This window comes from Aquarana catesbeiana, linkage group LG03 (assembly GCF_042186555.1).
Source record: "Aquarana catesbeiana isolate 2022-GZ linkage group LG03, ASM4218655v1, whole genome shotgun sequence".
Classification (NCBI taxonomy): Eukaryota; Metazoa; Chordata; class Amphibia; order Anura; family Ranidae; genus Aquarana; species Aquarana catesbeiana.
The window spans coordinates 737423811-737434757 of NC_133326.1; the positions used below are offsets into that span (position 1 = coordinate 737423811).

The 10947-nt window shown below is 43.8% G+C and overlaps 1 long non-coding RNA gene across 1 annotated transcript; it reads left to right on the forward strand.

Moving 5' to 3' along the window:
• The first annotated feature begins 5906 nt into the window (after window positions 1-5906).
• On the forward strand, window positions 5907-10540 carry LOC141133860 (uncharacterized). Its single transcript, XR_012243126.1, has 2 exons — window positions 5907-6138; window positions 10110-10540. It is a non-coding gene; the product is annotated as an uncharacterized lncRNA (long non-coding RNA).
• Window positions 10541-10947: the final 407 nt, after the last annotated feature.

Consider the following 10947-nt stretch of genomic DNA (forward strand, 5'->3'; position numbering starts at 1 on the left):
TGATTGGCTGATGGCTAAACTCCACCCACATTTATAAATTGAGGATCCTGAGATATGGACGGGGTGATTCCCATGGTGCCAGTCTAACCGGTGAATAGCGGATGTTCCTGACATGTTCCTGTCACAGGATAATCCTCAGAAAAAGTTTATTTCTGTTTTATTCTCACAGCCAGACTGTGTCTGTCCTTTTGTCTTTGTTGTATTTTCTGTCATTCTTTATCTTTGTACATATTTTATACACTAAATAGCAAACTAGTGTAGCTCTGCTCTATATTACACAGACAGACAACCTACCTGCAGACAGAGGTAAGTGTTACCACAACCCCAGTGTTACTATACAGCTGTGTAACTATGTAACAAACCACCGAACCACCTGATCCTGATACTTCCAAATAATAATTACACAACAAAAATGATAATACAAAGCAAATACTACATACAATATATGTCTGCTACTACCACAACCTCAGTGCTGGAACAATGTGCTGCAGAATAATGAATTAGTATCAATACACTTTATACAGTAATTGTAGAAATGGAGTCGGTGAGGATTTCCTCTCAGTGGTGCCACATCCAAAAACTTGTTAGAAACAAAATAAATACCCCTAAGGAGGATTTTTAAGACATTTGTATATTTAAAGCGGAGCTCCGGGAGAAATGTTACATTTTATATAAAACTCCCCCTATAATCCTCATGATGAATGTATTCTAATAAAGGTACGCTGTAATCCAAGGTCTGCTTTGTATTTTTGCAGCATTGTTTTCCTACTTTTGTAAGTCCCAGCAGGCCGCCGCCATCTCATGTGTGGGCATCTGAAGCCAGACTGTATCTCTTCCTGTATTCCATGGTTACCCAGCATGCACCTCCAGATCTCGCACATGCTCAGAGCAGCACGAGCCGTGTAATAGGTTGTAGATTGGGTTTCTATAGCAACAGCAGTGTCAGAGGAAGTCTCCGCCCCTCAGCTATGGAAACCTCCCCTCCCCCTCCAGGAAGCAGGAAGTTTATCTACATTTACAAAGATTATAAATCTAGAAATACAAAAATCTCCTGCAAAAGGTAATTACTTTATAAAAGATGATAATTGTAAATTATATCCCTTGTTTCTGTGCAGATATATATATATATATATATATATATATATATATATATATATATATATTGTTATGGAATTATTTCTCTAAAACAAAAGTTAATAGTGAAGCTGCAGGAAGAGATTCACAGGACTCAATCACTGTGCAAAATGTCCGTTCCGTGCAAAAATGTATTATTACATGTTATTTTATACATAGATAAGAAAGGGGAGGTGTGAGATGTTATTAAAAGCTAAGAAATAGAAATATATTATTAAAAGCTGGAGAATAGAACAATTGTAAAAGTAAAACCTTGAGGGGGAGGGGGGAGTAGAGACAGCGAGAGCTTCTAGTAGAAGATGTGTCTGTGTGTGAGGTGAAGATCACAGAACACATTTCATCAGTCAGAACAAAATGGAGTCTCTTGTGCTTAAATCACCAATACAGAGAATGTCCATATCATATATATATATAACATCTGTACAGAAATCATTTATCATTTACAATTAATTTGTTGTTGTTTAAAAAGTAATTACCTTTTGCAGAAGCTGTCCCACCAAATTGCCCCATCAAAACTGCCCCATCCTATTGCCCCATCCTATTGCCCCATCAAAATTGCCCTATTTTACTGCCCCATCAAAATTGCCCTATTTTACTGCCACCATCAAAATTGCCCCACCATAACTGCCCCATCATACTGCCACCATCAAAATTGCCACATCAAAACTGCCCCATCCTATTTCCCCATCAAAATTGCCCCATCATACTGCCACCATCTTATTACCCCCATCAAAATTGCCCCATCCTATTGCCCCATCAAAACTGCCCCATCCTATTGCCCTCATCAAACTGCCCCATAAAATTGCCCCAACAAAACTGCCCCATCCTTTTGCCCTCATCAAACTGCCCCATCAAAACTGCCCCATAAAATTGCCCCATCAAAACTGCCCCATTCGATTGCCCTCATCAACCTGCCCCATCAAAACTGTCCCATAAAATTGCCCCATCAAAACTGTCCCCATCAAAACTGCCCCATCAAAACTACCACATCAAAATTTTCCCATCAAAAGTGCCCCATCATACTGCCACCATCAAAATGGCCCCATCAAAACTGCCCCATAAAATTGCCCCATCAAAACTGCCCCATCCTATTGCCCTCATCAAACTGCTGCATCAAAACTGTCCCATAAAATTGCCCCATCAAAACTGCCCCCATCCTATTGCCTCCATCAAAATTGCCCCATAATACTGCCTCCATCAAATTGCCCCTATCAAAATCGCCCCATCAAAACTGCCCCATCATACTGCCCTTATCACAATTGCCCCATCCTATTGCCCATCATACTACTCTTATCACAATTGCCCCATCCTATTGCCCCATCATACTGCCCCCATCAAAATTGCCACATCAGAATTCCCCCATGAAAATTGCTCCAACAAATTGCCCCCATCAAATTGCCCCATCGTACTGATACCATCAAAATTGCCCCCATCAAAATTGCCCATCATATTGCCTCCATCAAAACTGCCCCATCCTATAGCCCCATTCTACTGCCACCCTCAAAAGTGCCCTATCCTATTGCCCCATCAAAACTGCCCCATTAAACTGCCCCAATCAAAACTGCCCTCATCCATCCTATTGCCCCATCAAAACTTCCCCAACAAAATGGCCCCATTATACTCCCACTATAAAAATGGCCCCATCGAAATTGCCCCATCCTATTGCGCCCATCAAAATTATCCCATTAAACTGCCCCATCAAAACAGCCCCATCAAAATTACCCCATCATATTGCCCAATAAAAATGCCCCATCCTATTGCCCTCATCAAACTTGCCCCATCAAAATTGCTCCATTAACTGCCACCATGAAAACTGTCCCATCAAATTGCCCCATTAAAACTGCCCAATGAAAGCTGCACCCATCTTATTGCCCCAAAATTGCCCCATCCTATTGCCTCATCAAAATTGCCCATCAAAACTGCCCCTTCCTTTTCCTGTATTATAAATTATTAGTAATGGTGTGTCCCCTAGTCCCCCCCTGGGCTTTATATGTAATGAGAGATGAGATGTTCCAGCCCCTCCCCCACCGCCCATCACTGTGTATAAGAAGATTTGGTCACCATGGCAACAAAAGCCTGGTTACCCTTTTTATAAATGGCCGCCGCCTCGCATTACATCATTTCCGGTTTACAAACAATGGGATGGTATGGCCTGGATCTCCCAGGAGGCATTGCAGAGCGGAAATGACGAGCTCTGCCCCCGGGGAGGGGGAAGGGAAGATTTCAATCTTAGATATAAAATATATATAAATGTCTGTTTATGTGTCTACTTCTGCCCCTCCCTGGAAGAACATTTTATTCTCTAAGACCCCGCCCACTGATTATTCATTGGATGTGTCTACTTCTGCCCCTCCCTGGAAGAACATTTCATTCTCTAAGACCACACCCACTGATTATTCATTGGATGTGTCTACTTCTGCCGCTCCCTGGAAGAACATTTCACCTCTTTCCTGCTTCTTCCTCCAGTATTATCAGCTGTAAAGGGACATTACGGTGCTGTGATGATCTTTGCTCTGTTATCTCCACAAACCAAACTCTGACCCATCTGTATATCACATTGGATGATGATAAGAAGATATCGAAGTCAATAGTGAGACAACATTGTAAGGTCCTCCGGAATGCCGGCTTCTCTGTGGATAGACGGTAAGATCAGTTGTATTGGAGGTAACACACATACTAAGTCTTAGAATGTGAATAGTAAAATGTAGACAACATTGGATGGTGATGAGATGATGGAGGTGGGACATTGTTGGGAGGTCTTCTGACACCCGGGCTGCACTGTAATGAAAATGGAAGGACGGGTGACAAACATTCTATACAATTTCTGTAGAACCCATTGGAGGTCTCTGTAGTTCTACAGATAATGAGAGAGATGATTGAGATTTCCTGGGCCAGTCACAGATTTCCCAGATGATGGAGAATTTATTCCTCATCCCAAGTTTTATCATTACAGATGGGGGATGGGGAAAATTAGATCCACCAATAATAATCTTAGTCAGGTCCTACAATCTTCAACAAGGTTTTACCTTTACAGAAAAATAACCCCCCATCCCCCGAGGTCCATCCAATGTGTCAGTATAACTGAGCCAATCAGATGTGTGTTCTCATCCTGTACACCAGTGATGGGAAGTCCGGATCTTTTAATTGAATCGGTTCATTTAGAACTACTCACTGAAATGAACCGATTCAATGAATCGATTCTTCGGTTCATCGGTTCACTTGCTGAGTCTACTGACAAGCAAGTGAACCAAATCTCTGACTCAACCTTCTTAAATGATTGGAATCAAAAGAATGATTCTTCACAGAAGGTTGGCAGGTCCTGGGGAGGTTTACTTGTATTTAGTTTGTTGTTCAGAGCACAAGCACAATACTATTGTGTCAGACTGTCAGACCACAATTTGTCAGAGCAGCCAGCGTCATCAATTTTGGTGTCGTACAAAAAGCTGTGTAGATGAAAAGCGGGTTTTTGTGTGTGTGAACCTCATTCTGATGGGCCAACTTCACAGTTAACATTGCTAGCCATCAGATTTTTCTGTAATCTTTACAGCACATGCACAGGAAAAATTATCGGATTTTACTACCACGGGCGGGCGAAGTACCCATGGTAGTAAAATCCAATCGTTAGGCGCCTTTCACACTTGGGCCATTTGAAAGTCGTGCAATTTTTGCCACGATTTTTACCGTGACTTTGATGCGACTTGAAGAATTACCTATGTAATCTTGAGGTCTCTGCCTCAAGTCGCATCAAAATAGGACCAAAGTAATGCAGTGACTATTTTGAAGTCACTGTGACTTGAAGACGCACAGATATGAACGGTACTCATCGGAAATCATAGGGTACCACTTGTCATGCGACTTTGTAGTCCCAAGTCACAGGACAAGTCACACAAGTGTGAAAAGGGCCTCATTATGCACTGTAAAGACTACGGACAAATCTGATGGCTAGCAATCTTAACTGTGAAGTTGGCCCATCAGAATGCAGTTCACATGCACAAAAACCCGCTTTTCATTTACACAGCTGTTTGTGCATCACGTAAGTGGCAATATTGGCTACTCCTATAGATTGCTTGATCTGACAGAACACCTGCTACCCAGGTTACTGAGCACAATCCTATACTCATGTGATCATATAACAGACCTCAGATGCAATAAAGAGAACCTGTCACTTCAACAAAATATCACATAGAGGCTTGTTATCTTGACTTTGTCCTCTCTGTCTTTAAAGCAGTCTGTAGTGTAGTGCTGCTACCTGATCATTGATTTAGTGCATTGTTCTACTGGTGGTGACTCATGGTTCTTTCAGTGTACTATGTTCTAACAACTCCTATGATTCTTTAACTTGGTAACCTGTATGATTCTTTAACTTGGTAACCTGTATGATTCTTTAACTTGGTAACCTGTATGATTCTTTAACTTGGTAACTTGTATGATTCTTTAACTCGGTAACTTGTATGATTCTTTAACTCGGTGTACTGTGTACTCCTGACTCTTGTTTTAAGTTTGTATCCAGTTCCTGAGTGTCACTGTGCCTTGAGCATGCTGATTGGTTGCAGGGAGGGGCGGAGCTCTCTCACTCTAGGATCATATTACCAGGCCTGCTCTGCTCTGCTAGTATTGAGTGCATAGTGAACTGTTTCAAACGGATCAGTTCACTCAGATGAATCGATTCATCCAGTTCACTAAAAAGAATCAATTCAAAAGAACGATTCGTTCATGAACTGGACATCACTACTGTACACATGACAGCCCAGCACACCAGTCATACAGTCTGCTATCCCAATGGTTGGATGGACATGAGTGTGTGGCCCCTGCCATGGTGAGGGCCCCTCACTTTTCCATCATTTCTTACAGAGCACAGTATGAGCCCCTCCCCCCTCCATCATCACAGCAACATTTCCTCCTCTAACACTCATTTTATTCTTCTATGAAGGGATGGATGGTGGGATGTATCTATAGACAGAAGAAGATAAGAAGATGGTGTGTGGGAGCCCCTCCCCCTCTCAGGTAATACACGGATCCGGATATGAAGAGAATGTCCGGAATGGAATGATATCAGAGTAAAGTCATATGAACTCTCAGCTTTTATTTTCTCTTTCTGATCCTTAAATATAGAATTCCAGTAATAGTAATCTTTGTGTTCTTTTCCTCTTCTAAATGGCCTCATTTCTGCTCAGTATTGCCCACTGTATCACCCATCCCACTGCAGAACATTACGTGTCACCCATCCCACTGCAGAACATTACATGTCACCCATCCCACTGCAGAGCATTACATATCACCCATCCCACTGCAGAGAATTACATGTCACCCATCCCACTGCAGAGTATTACGTGTCACCCATCCCACTGCAGAGCATTACAGTTCACCCATCCCACTGCAGAGCATTACGTGTCACCCATCCCACTGCAGTGTATTACATGTCACCCAACACACTGCAGAGCATTACGTGTCACCCAACCCACTGCAGAGCATTACGTGTCACCCAACCCACTGTAGAGCATTACGTGTCACCCATCCCACTGCAGAGCATTACATGTCACCCATCCCTTTGCAGAGCAGTACATGTCACCCAACACACTGCAGAGCATTACGTGTCACCCAACCCACTGCAGAGCATTACGTGTCAACCATCCCACTGCAGAGCATTACATGTCACCCATCCCTTTGCAGAGCATTACATGTCACCCAACACACTGCAGAGCATTACGTGTCACCCAACCCACTGCAGAGAGTTACATGTCACCCATACCACTGCAGAGAGTTACATGTCACCCATCCCACTGCAAAGCATTACATGTCACCCATTCCACTGCAGAGCATTACAGGTCACCCATCCCGCTGCAGAGCATTACATATCACCCATCCCACTGCAGAGCATTACATATCACCCATCCACTGCAGAGCATTACGTGCCACCCATCCCACTGCAGAGCATTATGTGTCACACATCCCACTGCACAGCATTACATGTCACCTATTCCACTGCAGAGCATCACATATCACCCATCCCACTGCAGAGCATTACAGGTCACCCATCCACTGCAGAGCATTACGTGTTACCCATCCCAATGCAGAGCATTACGTGCCACCCATCCCACTGCAGGGCATTACGTGTCACACATCCCACTGCAGAGCATTACCTGTCACCCATCCCACTGCAGAGCATTACATGTCACCCATCCCACTGCAGCCAATTACATGTCACCCAACCTACTGCAGAGCATAACATATCACCTATCCCACTGCAGAGCATTACATGTCACCCATCCCACTGCAGAGCATTACGTATCACCCATCCCACTGCAGCGCATTACATATCACCCATCCCACTGCACAGCATTACGTGTCACCCATCCCACTGCAGAGCATTACATATCACCCATCCCACTGCACAGCATTATGTGTCACCTATCCCACTGCAGAGCAATACATGTAACCCATCCCACTGCAGAGCATTACGTGTCTCCCAGCCCACTGCAGAGCATTACGTATCACCCATCCCACTGCAGAGCATTACATATCACCCATCCCACTGCACAGCATTACGTGTCACCTATTCCACTGCAGAGCATCACATGTCACCCATCCCACTGCAGAGCATTACAGGTCACCCATCCCACTGCAGAGCATTACAGGTCACCCATCCAACTGCAGAGCATTATGTGTCACCCATCCCACTGCAAAGCATTACGTGCCACCCATCCCACTGCAGTGCATTACGTGTCACCCATCCCACTGCAAAGCATTACATGTCACCCAACTCACTGCATAGCATTACATATCACCCATCCCACTGCAGAGCATTACATATCACCCATCCCACTGCAGAGCATTACGTGTTACCCATCCTACTGCAGAGCATTACGTATCACCCATCCCACTGCAGAGCATTACATGTCACCCATCCCACTGCAGAGCATTATGTGTCACCCATCCCACTGCAGAGCATTACGTGTCACCCATCCCACTGCAGAGCATTACGTGTAGTCAATAGTGATGGGCTGAACACCCTCTTGCTCTTTTCATGTCAGAACTTTCAAACATCACAAAAAATTGGACCCACATGACAAACCCCATTGTAGTTTATGGGACCTGAACTGCAAAAGTCCCCATTTAGAAGGCTTTCAATGCAAGTAAATGGCCATAAAGAGGGTATGGGGGCCGGGTACTGCCCTGGGGGACATCAATGCCATTTTTTTTAAAACAATCTTTTTTAAAGTGATAAAGTGAAACAATAAAAAAAACCTTTAACCACTTCAGCCCTGGCAGGATTTAGCCCCTTCCTGACCAGAGCATTTTTTGCAATTCAGCACTGCTTTATTTTACTGACAATTGTGCGGTCGTGCGTCGTTGTACCCAAACAAAATTGATGTCCTTTTCTTCCCACAAATAGAGATTTATTTTGGTGGTATTTGATTGCCTCTGCAGTTTTTATTTTTTGCGCTAAAAAAAAAACAAAGCAACCATTTTGAAAAAAAGCAATATTTTTTACTTTTTGCTATAATAAATATCCAAAAATATATATAAAAAAACAAATTTCTTCCTCAGTTTAGACCGATACGTATTCTTCTACATATTTTTGGTAATAAAAATCGCAATAAGCGTATATTGATTGGTTTGCACAAAAGTCATGGCGTCTATAAAATAGGGGATAGATTTATGGCATTTTTTTACTAGTAATGGCGGCAATCTGATTTTTATTGGGACTGTGACATTACGGCGGGCAGATCGGACACTTTTGACACTATTGTGGGATGATTGACAATTCTACAGCGATCAGAGATACAAATAGCCACATTACTGTATAAATGTCACTGGCAGGGAAGGGGTTAAACACTAGGGGTGATCAAGGGGTTAAGTGTGTTCCCTGGATGTGTTCTAACTGTAGGGGGATGGGCTCACTACAACATGACAGAGATCACTGCTCCCGATCACTGCAATCATTAGATCCCAGTCATGTTGCTAGGCAGAACAGGGAAATGCCTTGTTTCTCCGTTCTGCCTCTCCTCGCCGCAATCCGCAATTCCTGCAGGCGCATATATCGAGTTTGCGGCACCCGCAAGCACACTCAAAAGGTGGGCATGTGCCCGCTAGGTGGCAAATTCAATGAGATGTATGTGTATGTCCCTTTGCCTGCCTGTGCCATTCTGCCGGCGTAAATGTGCGTGCGGTGGTCGGCATGTGATTAAATATAGTGCCGGGGGGTCTCTTTAGTCTGCCTGTAAAGTGGCCCATCTGTACCCTGTATAGAACCTGCTGCAGCAAAACTGACATTTATTATTATTATATGAGATTATTATACGAGATTTATATAGCGCCAACAGTTTATGCAGCACTTTACAATGTATAAGGGGGACAACACAATTACAGTACAGTTCAATACAAAAGGTACAGGAGGGCCCGGCTCGTAGAGCTTACATTCTAAAGGGAGGGGGTGGTGGTACAAAAGGTAATAGCTGCAAAGATGAGTTATGTGGGTGTGGGATAAGCTTGGTGTTCTTGCCAATAGTCTGAGTGGTGGGAGGTTAAATACCTTGTCAAGCATGTGGTACCCAAATGGTTGGTGTTTTTGCCACGCTTGATGTGACTGAGACAAAGTTTCAAATTGCAACAGTGCGATCGGCTGCACATGTACTAAAAAAGGTCCAGACAGCTGAGCTGTGGGAAGTGGGCCAGGAGATGACAACTCCACAACGTGATGGAATAGGGGGGCTGCTCTCTACTCTTCCATGATGGCTGCCTCCTTGGATTTGTGCTTCACCCTCACTTTCCTCCTCTGCTCTATCCGGCACCAAAGTCACGTCAGTGACCTCATCATCATCATCCCCTCCATCCTCATTACCACTGGAGACAACTTGGCAAATACACATCACATTCACATATATATGTATTGATGAAACATTTCATGGAATGTATACAATGTAATATAATTTAATGTATACAATGTAATGTAATTGTACAATTATCTCTTGTAGACCGCCAGAGATTTGTCTGGTGATTGTGTCCCGGTATTGGATCTGCTGGACCTCTTCCATGTATAGAGGATGTCCTCACCGACACCTTGGATTTCTCTGCAACCCTCTAAAGGAAAGTCTTCTACTCTTCATGGATATAATGGTCGCCTCCCAATGTGAATTCCCTCTTCTCCCCTTTGTAGGATTCCGCACTTTACAATATTATCAATACTCACTATGATGATGATGAGGATCCGAATCATTATTAGGACTCATTCATGGCGGGAAAAAGATATTTCTAAAATTTCTCATCAATAAAAGCCGAATGGAACAACCACTAATACAGTGAAAGAGACCGCATCTTCCTTTTACTGCTGTCCTACTACTCTCCATCCTCCTCTGCATCCTCCATACTCCTCTCCATCCTCCATACTCCGCTCCATCCTCCATACTACTCTCCATACTCCATACTACTCTCCATCCTCCATACTACTCTCCATCCTTCATACTCCTCTCCATCCTCCATACTCCGCTCCATCCCTCATACTCCTCTCCATCCTCCATACTACTCTCCATCCTCCATACTACTCTCCATCCTCCATACTCCTCTCCATCTTCCATACTACTCGCCATCTTCTCTCTCCTCTCCATCCTCCATCCTCCTCCCCATCCCCCATACTTCTCTCCATCCTCCATACTTCTCTCCATCCCCCATTCTCCTCTCCATCCTCCATACTACTCTCCATCCTTCATACTCCTCTCCATCCTCCTCTCCATCCTCCATATTACTCTCCATCCTCCTCTCCATCCCCCATACTCCTCTACATCTTCCATACTCCTCTCCATCTTCCTCTCCATC